We start from the raw sequence: 10,685 nt of genomic DNA, 5'->3' as shown, positions 1-10,685 counted from the left end.
GTTGTGGATGTGCTTAGGGTTCCTAGGATAGAGTTTCCTGACTATCCTTCTTGTGAGCGTTTGAGGATTGTGTCCAAAGATGAGTTAATTTCTGCCTTTTGTCAGCGCCTAGCTAATTGGTGTGAGCATCAGTATACATCATGTAGACCTTTTGCTAAAGGTCCTAGATTCCTAAACATGATGATGACTTTTGTACTCCATCCACTCTCTCACTACAACTCCATCACAGAGCTTCATGCTCGATTTTTGTTATCTTTTCTTGAGCATCTTACTATAGATTTTCCTTCTCATTTCATCATTTCTATCATAGATGTTCAATTAGATTCGGCGTCCCATGATAAGCTCATCTTTCCTTCTACTATCACGAGGATCTTACTCCATTTTTCTATCTTTTTTCCTGTGTCTGACCACTTCACACACATCTGTGCCATAGATGCCGCTACTGTAAAATGTAGTGAGGCTCAGTTTAGGTCGAGACAAACGAATTCCACTCCTCCCTCCCGTTTAGCTCCATCTAGATCTGCTCTATCTACATCTGCTCCTTCTTCCTCTACGGGCAATGTATCTCTTGGAGACATCATGACGCAGCTGCAGTGCATGGATGCTCGCCTTGATACACTCTCCTCTGAGTTGTATCAGGTGAATGTTCATGTTGGTCGTATTGCATAACGGGCAGGCGACCATGGGTGGTTTTGCTCCTGAGGCTACTCCTTTACCACCTCCTCCAGCAGCTTCTGACTCTGAGGATGATGATGATGATGGTGATAATGATGACGCTTCGGATGATGATGATGGAGATGTCTAAATGACACTCTACCTTTTGTCACTCGTGACAAAAAGGGGGAGTAGTTTTGGGTTATGAGAGTAGTCATCTTAGGGGGAGAGTTAGTATAGGACATTTTTGATAGGGGGAGTGTTGATATTTGAGGGATGTAGTGAGGTTTTGCTGTATCTTTTCTTTTCTATTCTTTATAGATACATTGATCTTGTATATGAGGTCTTGTGACCAGTTTTACATACATTGTACTTATTTTCTCTATATGTGGATGTATGTTTCTTTCACCTCTCTCTTCATGTGTTGTTTCTTCTCTATCTTTATACACATGTTCTTTATTCTTGTATGCAATCTATTATTTTTGTTTCACACAAGATACCTTGATGAGTTTTATTTAAAGCGTTTCAGAAATACTAGTTGTCAAAGTCTACTTGCCATAAACTCTCTTCTTGCAAAGTTTTTCAAGAGTTTGTGTTAGGATAGATTTTATTGTATTCAACAAGTGAGTATGAGTTGAGTGATTTATGACTTATCTCATATGTTCATTTATTTGTTGTGGTTTTGTCACGGATTGCCAAAGGGGGAGATTGTTAGGACATATGTGTTTTTACTTGTTAAGAACATATGTCACTTATTTATGTAAATTGACTAATCCTTTGACAAAACGCATTCCACTTGTAATTGGGTAGTTCTAGGTGTTTTTAATACTTCAAGAAACAAGGTTTCAAGATCAAGTGTTGAAGTCATCAAGTCGGTCTAAGAAAAACAAGCTGAAGTGCAAAATCATTAAATCTCGACATCTGCTCGATAGCTCCTTAACACCTGCTATCTGTCGAGAATTATAAAATCAAATTTTCTAATCTGATTTCTTAAGATCTGTGAATATGCTTTTAGGCCTTCTTTTCTCCAAACCCTAAACATATAAAAGGATTGTTTTAAGAGCCGTCAAGATGTACACAAGTTGCACAAGCATTGAGCAAACTCTGTTCAAGCAATTTGTGATCAAAGACTAAGTTCTTGACCTAGTTCATCTTCTCTGAAGAAGTTGCTGTGTATTTGCACCAAAGGGTTTTGTGACCAAGCATCTTCTTGATCTTCATCGTGTAGGATAAACTGAAGAACTTTGCAGCCAACCTCTCCTTCTAAGTTGATGTTTGAAGTCGCGTACTGGGATCCATGCATTGGTTAGTCACGTACTTGGGAGCCGTGCATTAAAAGGGGGAACTGTCACTACAAATCAAGTCCAATTGGGTATTGGAGTAAGGGTTCAACTGTAGGTTGGTAAGGTACTTGGGATTCCTTTACTTGTAACCGCTTGATTTGATAATAGTGGAGTTTCAGGAGTGGTGACCTGAAAATCACCCGGTGGGGTTTTTGCCATAAGGGTTTTCCCCATTCGTAAACAAATTATCGTGTCATTTAATTTTCGCTGTATATTTAGTTTATTGGTGATTTGTTTGTGCTTCCTCGCGTTTGCATGATTAATTGATTAATTAATAACTTGGCTAATTAATTAATTGGTATAATTAGAATGGGTCATTCAGTTTGTGGCCTATCACTTCTTGCACCTTCTTTCATGTGCTGCTGCAAATCAAAAACAAAAACAAAAGAAGCCTATTTTAGTACACTCAATTCTCAAAAACAAAGAAAACAAAGTAGGGATAAGCCCATATGCCTGTGCCTAATAAAAGATATCTGGTCCTCAAGCCCAACCCAAATTTGGGCCTTTCGGAGATACCAAGTACTACTAGTACTAAGCCCCTTTGTAAATTATTTTTGGACAACATTAGAGTGAAAACAAATGAAATCGCATCAATCCAAATAAAAGTATTCCACCATATAACATGTTTATGTCTAGATCTAAATCTTAACTTGTTTTTAGGTTGGGTTCAAGTTACAACCTTGCTTTAATGATAAAATTACAAGGCCCATTGACACTTATTAAGTTCTTATATGGATATGTATCTTGTGTCTTTCATGAGAGAATCCTTGTATTGCTATTATAAATTTCTTATTTTATAATGAAGTTTTCTACTTGTCGTTGCTTTTGGACATAGACATTTTGTTGAAATACATAAATTCTTATATTCTCTGTATATATTCTCTGTATACATAAATTGTGAGTGCTATTTGCATAATAAGTGGTATCAAATGAAGGTTAGGATTCAAATTTCTTAGTTATGATAAAGATGAAAAGAAGTTTTGTGCTAAGGAAATTTTTTCTTTTTGGTAAATGCAGATGAAGGATTTCTTAATAAACAAAGTTTAGCTATAAAATTAGTTGTAACTTAAGGCTACAACCTTACTCAATATCTTTTTATTGGAGGTAAATTTTGACAAATCCACCATTGGATTACATTCTCTTCTTATATCCTCCACAATTGCAAAATTTCTAGAAAATTAAAGATCAATAACTATGTCATCAATAAATTGTTTAAATTGCAAGTTTTTATCGTTTAAAATTATATATAAAATATAATCTTATAAATCATATAGTAAATAATATCTGATTGACACAAAACTTGACATGTGTATTAAAAGTGTAAAGAGCATGCAATCCAGTAGTTAGATTTTGGAAATATGTAGTAATGTTAATGATATTAAGTAAAGTTGTAACCTTAAGCTACAAGCGTACAACTAATTTTGTAGCTAAACTTTGTCCTTTCTTAATCCAACAAGGAGTTTAGAAGGCCTTATCTAGGAAGGCAGAGAAGCTTGAAAAGATGAGTGATGAAGACTACAAAGAAATGGATGAAGACTACAAGGAGTTGTGCATGAAGAAGCAATTTTATTACTTGCAAATAAGGAAGGCTCAAATCTATTGGAGTATCTCAACATGTTTATTAGGTTAAATACCAAATTATAAAATTTAGGGTAAACCTTGAGGAGGACGATAAAGTTATACTTTTATTAGTATTACTCCTAGCATATTTTTTATTATCCGGTGACTATGTTGATGTTTAAAAATGAGACTTTAGAACTCAAAGAGGTGACTTAGAGACTAGAGGGGATGGGGGCTAGGTTTTAACTTCAATGTTCAAATCTGCCGTTGTAAATAGAAATACATTTAAAAACTACCCAAAAAAAATTAAGAGAATTCAATGTGCTTTTAAATTACTTATAGTTCAAATATAATGACAATTTAGCAAAAGTAACTAGTAACCAAACATGCAAAACTCTTTTATTGATCTCCTATTGAACATTACAAAATTATATACACTCACATTTTAACTGATGTAGGACATAATCTATTATTTAATTTTGGTATTTTTATGTAAAATTCGTTATTTTAGGTTTATGACATTCATTTCCTTGTTTTTAGATGCTTTAAATGCTTTTTAAGTCAAATTTGGTTTTTGTTATGGTTAGTTATTAATTAATATTTATTTTAGAATATATTTTCTTATTTTTCAAGTTTTACGGAGCCCTTAAATTGGCCCCTAAATCTGTAAACGTTTTTAAAGAGTTTTTAGATGAATAAAAAAAAAAAGACTTTTGTCTATTGTTTCTCTAGTAGATTCTAGAACCATTTCTCCTTGTGGATTCAAGGACCCCTCGTGGATTCAAGGTTTACTACTAGAAACTGTCAATTTAGTTTATGTTCCATCAAAGAGAGTATCGTCTGTGCTTTCTTCAGTCTTCCACGACATCACTAGCAATGGCGAGTATATAAAAAAGTCAATATTAAATGAGTTTAACCATAGGTGAGTTTAATGTAATTACCCTGATCAAGAACTTGGAAGCGCAATTTTCTTTAAGGCTCATTAAGTCAACTATCAAGTGGGATTTCAAGCTTTGCATGAAAAATTAGGATAATTACGGTACACACACTCTAGTGTACACAAAGTACACACAAGTCACAATTTACATAGTAATAATAAGACTAGAACTTTTGATGCAACTTTTGCCTCAATACTCACGTGGCTAGTTATAATAAGTTGTGCAAAGTTGTGTCAAAAATTGTGGTCCTAACATTTTTGTAATTTACTAGACTTGTTTGTACTATGTGTACACTAAAGTGTGTGTAATAGAGGCCACTAAAAAATTATATGTTATGAACTAGGAAAATAAAATAATAGTTTAATTAATTCGAGACTAGCCTCACCACATGCGCTTTCACGCATGTGATGAGGCTTTTTTTTTTAGTGTCAAAATTTTCTAGAAAAATAAAAGAGAAAGAAGCAACTAAAAATCATATAGAACAATCAAAATCTTATAAGCAATAAAAAAATTTAAAAAAAAAATCACTAAAAGAATTACCTTGTAGGAAATGACTACTCCTTCATGCATTTGAGACCCATGATCTGTCTTTTTAATTGGTATAATCTGAAAATTTATTTCACAAAATGTATTTGGAGATCAAACAACCAAAATTACAATTTTGCACTTGTGAAATGATATGGTAATGATATATGAGACAATGCGAATTAGGTCAAATGGGAGTTGCAAAATGGAATGTCTACATCTTGTTAATTTAATTTAATTTAATTTTAATTTAAAAGGACATGCTTGTTAAGTTATTCCTAGAAAAAATAATTTTTAAAAAATAAAAGTTAAATTCCAACATACAAATTCTTATTAAAAATTATGTTATTTCTACATTAAAATACGTTTTAGAAATATTCCACTTGTGGAATAATCTCTTCATTTCAGTACTTCTTCTTTTTTTTTGAAAAATAATCAATTAATTACTATAAGGTACTTAGTGGCGGCACAACGTTGAGTCTAGGGTGTTCCCAAGAACACCCTCACCTGGAAAAAAAAATTTATACATAATAATTTAATTTTTTTTATTTGTTTACCCTTGAAAAAAAAAAAATAGGAATGCCTTCAAGCAAAATCAGAAACACCCTCATATAAAAAATATAAAAAAAAAATTATATATATATATATATATTTGTAATAGAGCAAGCCCACTGCCCAAATCCCAACATCAATCCTAAACAATAGATAGGAAAGCAAACCCAATCTAAAAAAAAAAAAAAAACCCAATATACGCGTCCGCCGATTCATCAACTAAAGCAAAAACTGAAATCAGAAATAGAGAAACCTAACGTAAAGAAAAAAAAAACCTCATCAGTCATCAACAACCAACGGACGGCGCCTTCGCCTCAAACTCGAGCAATAGAGCTCATCGATCATCGCCAATCGAATCGGAGATCGGTCATCACCTCGCTAGTTGGATTGAAGATCAGAGGTCGGTCTGATCAGATTAGAGATTCCTTCCTCACCAGTCACCTCGACGTGCTGCCTAACGGCACCGTCCCTCAGCCTTAAGCCTCCCTACTCCCTCAACCTCAAGGTATTTCATCTTTACACTTTTCTTCTCTCTGACTCTCTCTTTTTCTCTAATGGGTTTTCTCTCTTACTTCACTCTGTCTCTCTCTCTCTTTAAGACTAAAGACTTTATCTGATTGGTTGATTCTCTTTTTTTTTTTTTTTTTCTTTTTTTGGGTGAAATTGCCTAGCTTTATTGAACTGTAATTGCTTAGCTTTATTGTAACTTTATTAATATTTGCCCCTGTTTTGACTTTATCCATTGATGTTGGTGTTGGTGAGTTACTAAGTTTGTCTTTTAGTGTATTGTCTATTGTGATTTGTGACTTTGAATTTATCATTTGATTGGCTCTTGTGATTGGGGCCATAGGGCTTGTTTGTTAAGTGAGGGGTGGATGGGGGCATGGGGCTAAGTGGGAAGTAAAGGCATGAGAGGCAGTTAGCCTAACTTACCAATAAAAAGACAAAATTAAATTATGTTAGGACTTAGGCACTAGGCAAGCAGTGGGTTGCCAGTGGATAATGTACATGGGGTGTGTGCTAGTGCACAGTGAGGTGTGTGCTAATAGTTAGTAAAGAAAAATAATGAAGCAACTAATAAATAATAAATAATAATTTAATTAACCAATATATTATAAAAGACAAACAAATTAAATTATGTTAGGCTAAATAACAATTAATAATTTTATAATTAATGAAACAACAATATAACAAATTATAGTTTATAAAAGACAAACAAATTAATAAAACAACTAAACAACAATAATTAATAATTTTATTAATATTTCAAATGAACTTATAGTTTATTGTTAATTCTTTTGCTAGAATTATAGACAAATATTTGATAATAAAACCACGTATCCAAGATTCATCTCTTGTGCAAGATTCGTCTTCATCTTCTAAGCGAATTCATATTGACTTTAACTTAAAAAATCTTCTTTCAAATCCTGGGCTACGAGAAAAGATATCATCTTATCATGTAACGATTTCAAAATATAAAAACTTGTAGAAGGCAATTGTAAACTTTATGTATTTACGTGTTTTTTTATTGTTATTGTCAATATATAAGATTTTCTTTTTATTAAATTGTGTAATTTATGCTTGTTGAGGAATCAAAAAAAATTGCTAAAGCCTCCACTGAAGGTACTATTCTTCACGGGTAATGTAAGTGCAACCAACTTGCTCACCATCAAGTCAAGTTCAATAACCGAACTCCCACCTTCTTCAATGGCCTCAAGTGCGACCCCATGCAACTCAGCTGCTCATTTACACTCGACTCGCTCCTGACTCACCAAATCAACTAAAACTCGTGACAAACTCGTCCAAGTCAGGCACAAATTTTCTACCTTCACCGACCCTTATTGCCACCTTTAACTCGTCCACCAATAAACTATCATTCACAAATTGGTCAGCGCCCAATGGCATGTCAGTAGTGGCACCCCAGTTATTATCCCCTCAAGGACCGAGTTCCATCCACAGTGAGTCAAAAACGCGCCCATGGCGTGACTCAGTATCAAAACCTATGGAGCCCACCCTCTAATCACAAGGCCTCTCCCAGCCACACGATCCTCAAATCCTTGTGGAACGGTGTTGTTATCACCATCCACGTGTACTTCTGTGGGCTCCTTTACCACCCAAACAAACTGGACCCCACTTTTCTCTAACCCAATTGCAAGCTTCTCCATCTGATTATTGTTCAATATAGCTTGACTCCCAAAGCACATGTACACAACCTTGCAATCTTCACACGTGTCAAGCCACGTTAAAATTTCTTCTACTTTGCCTGAACTGGACCCACCTCTCTGATTAGGCCCAGATGGGAGTACAGGTCCTACTGCCCACACACGATCATGCCCCATATCCTTTTTCGAATGTTCCAAATAAACCCTTTCCAACTCATTAAACAAGTTGATAACGAGTCCCCAACTCGCCATGTTAGAGCATTTACATCTGGACTGCCAAATGTCATATGTAGGACAGATTTAGCATTAAAACCCAAAAGCAACTCAACACTGGGACTATCAAATGCTTAGAATTGCAAAAAAATTTGCAATACTGCTCGAGTTCATGGAACTCGAGTTCCACAATTTTTTTTTTTTTTTTTTTTTTTAAGTTTCATTTGGCATAACTCGATTTTATTAAAATCGAGTTTGAAAATAGGGACATGGACTTAAATAGTTTCAAAACATGAACATATTGCTAAATTTTTTTAAAAAAATAAGAACAAAAAGCTAGAATTCTCGAGTGAAAAGATAGTGTTAATTTGTTGATAGATATTAGTTAATATAGGGAGAGTTTTGTTACCTATATTGATAGGTATTAGTTAAGATAGAGATTAGTGTGAGCAGGAAGTTGTTAGTATATGAGTTGTATTTGGATTGTATTGTTAGTGCCTCAGTGGTGAGATTAGTGTGAGTAGGAAGTTAATAGTATTTGAGTTGTATTTTTTTTTTTTTTTTGGAGATAGCTTCAACCTATAGCATCCACTCTTGATAATAGCTCTTTATCATCAAACTAAGACACCAATTGATTTTTGATTTTGAGTTGTATTTGGATTGTATTGCTAGTGCCTTAGTGATGTCCTAGTTTTAGGAACTGTATATGTATGTGAAACTTCTTCTTGGAGACTTGAACATCGGCCCTACCTTCCTACACCCCATAAGCACTTATATTTGTGAAGTGACCAATGCACCAAAAGTGTGCGATGGTGACCTTTACGTTACTTTGTTGTATTTAAATAGCTGAAGTTATTGTCAACGAAATATGAGATAAGTTTAATCAAAGGTCAAGATTTCCTCAATAAAATTCAAAAGGTTCACAGAGGTCAGGATTTCCTCTATCAAATCCAAACTTTATTCCTTTGTTATCTTTTAATCCAAACTTTATCCATTCGTTATCTTTTGTTCTTAGTACGTATCAAGTGTTTCATTAGAAACAACCAAAATTCTATCTCTTTTTCTCTAAATATTTATATTTTCCCTCCCAAAAGTTGTGCATGTATTAAGTTTCTGCCTATGACTTCCATGAATCCTTTACTTCTGAATCTTTCTAATTAAATTTCAAATCTCTTATTTAATGGAGTTGGCCTTGATATTATGTTCTGACTCACAATATGCACAAAAAATTAAGATGAAATTTTTGCATTAAATGAAAGATATATATATATATATACTAATCTATTTGCAATATTCTACAACACAGGTGGGGTGAGAATAATATGAACTAATTGTAAATTCATCTTTGAGAGAGAGAGAGAGAGAGAGAGAGAGAGAGAGAGAGAGAGAGAGAGAGTATGGTTGAAGAAGAATAAAGGTTGGGAACGGGGATGTGATTTTTCTGAGAGAAGCAAGTGTTATGCATGTAGGTTCTTATTAGTAGTGCTATTGCCATCAAATTCAATAGATAAACGACTTCGCTCGTGAGAAAGAGTAGACTGGTAATATGACACTTGTTATTACAGGTGGAACATACTCATTGATGGGTTGATGAACTCAACTTCCTTGGACGATCTCATCAAATATATTCATCCAACTCGGCACGACACGGACGAACACAGGAGAGCCATTAATAAGAGCATTCATCACCTTGGATAGTTACCAAACAGTTGGCAGACCATTGAAGCCTCATCAAAACCCATATTCATGAGCCCTGAGGCGTTACAAAAAGGGCACTAAAGCCACAATTAAGGCCCCCAAGGACTAGGAACCATGAAGCTGTATATATATGCTTTAATCAGAGACAAACCAAGTACATAGACTCACCCAAAAGAATTCATAGATGCTCTGATATTCAATACTTTCTTATTACTTTCCAAAAACTTCTATATACTGACTTTGGCATCGGAGACGTAGTAGCGGCACCACACCGGTGACCGGCACCATATCGGTGACCATCTTAAGGGTGTCATTGTCCCACATTTGCAGAGATAGCTTCAGAACTTCATTACCACTCCACTTTCAAAGAGATTCTAGCAGTTAAACATGGGATTGAAAAATTCCAGTTCCATCTTATTGGGCATAATTTTCTAGTAGAAATGGACATGTCCTCTTTCCCCAAAATGCTTCAGTTCAAAAGGAAAATGCTCCCCTATCCTCAGTTACTCAGATGGTCAAATTGGTTTTCACAATGGTCTTTTCAAGTAAAACACATCAAAGGTAAAGATAATCTCATCACTGATTACCTTTCTAGAAAGCCTCCTGCCCTTAACACCACCATTATTCCTCCACCCTTGTGTGTATATCCTATTACTGATCCATCCACATCCTCAAATCCTCCTAGTGCAGAACCTAATGATATCCTTACCATGATAGACACCCTTCCTCCAGAAATAAAGGACCAGATAAAAACTTTGACCCTTCAAGCCAGATCCAAAAGAATCATTAGAACCCTTCATGAATATCTTAAAAAACACCAGTGCCACTTTCTAGCTGTTTTTCCTGATGCGGACCAACCATGGAAAACCCCTTTTGCCTTTTGGGTAACTAATTGGAATGTTGCACATTACCTTTACATGTGGTACTTACTCAATGAGTATTACCTATGTCTTCATTTTGAACCAGAATTCTACAGATACATTTTTCCCCATGGAAATAAATATTTTCACAAATTCTGGTTTGAAATCCTGAAAAATGAT

General features: G+C 34.6%; 1 pseudogene; it reads right to left on the bottom strand.

Annotated features, from left to right (window-relative positions):
• Nucleotides 1-7,164: 7,164 nt before the first annotated feature.
• The window catches only part of LOC112004529 (flavonol 3-O-glucosyltransferase UGT89B1-like), a 29,227-nt pseudogene continuing 25,706 nt past the window's right edge, over nucleotides 7,165-10,685 (bottom strand).

This window comes from Quercus suber, unplaced genomic scaffold (genome assembly GCF_002906115.3).
Source record: "Quercus suber isolate HL8 unplaced genomic scaffold, Cork oak 2.0 scaffold_1001, whole genome shotgun sequence".
NCBI classification, from domain to species: domain Eukaryota; kingdom Viridiplantae; phylum Streptophyta; class Magnoliopsida; order Fagales; family Fagaceae; genus Quercus; species Quercus suber.
Note: the sequence above shows the minus strand (reverse complement) of the source record. Positions and strands in the feature narration are given on the sequence as shown.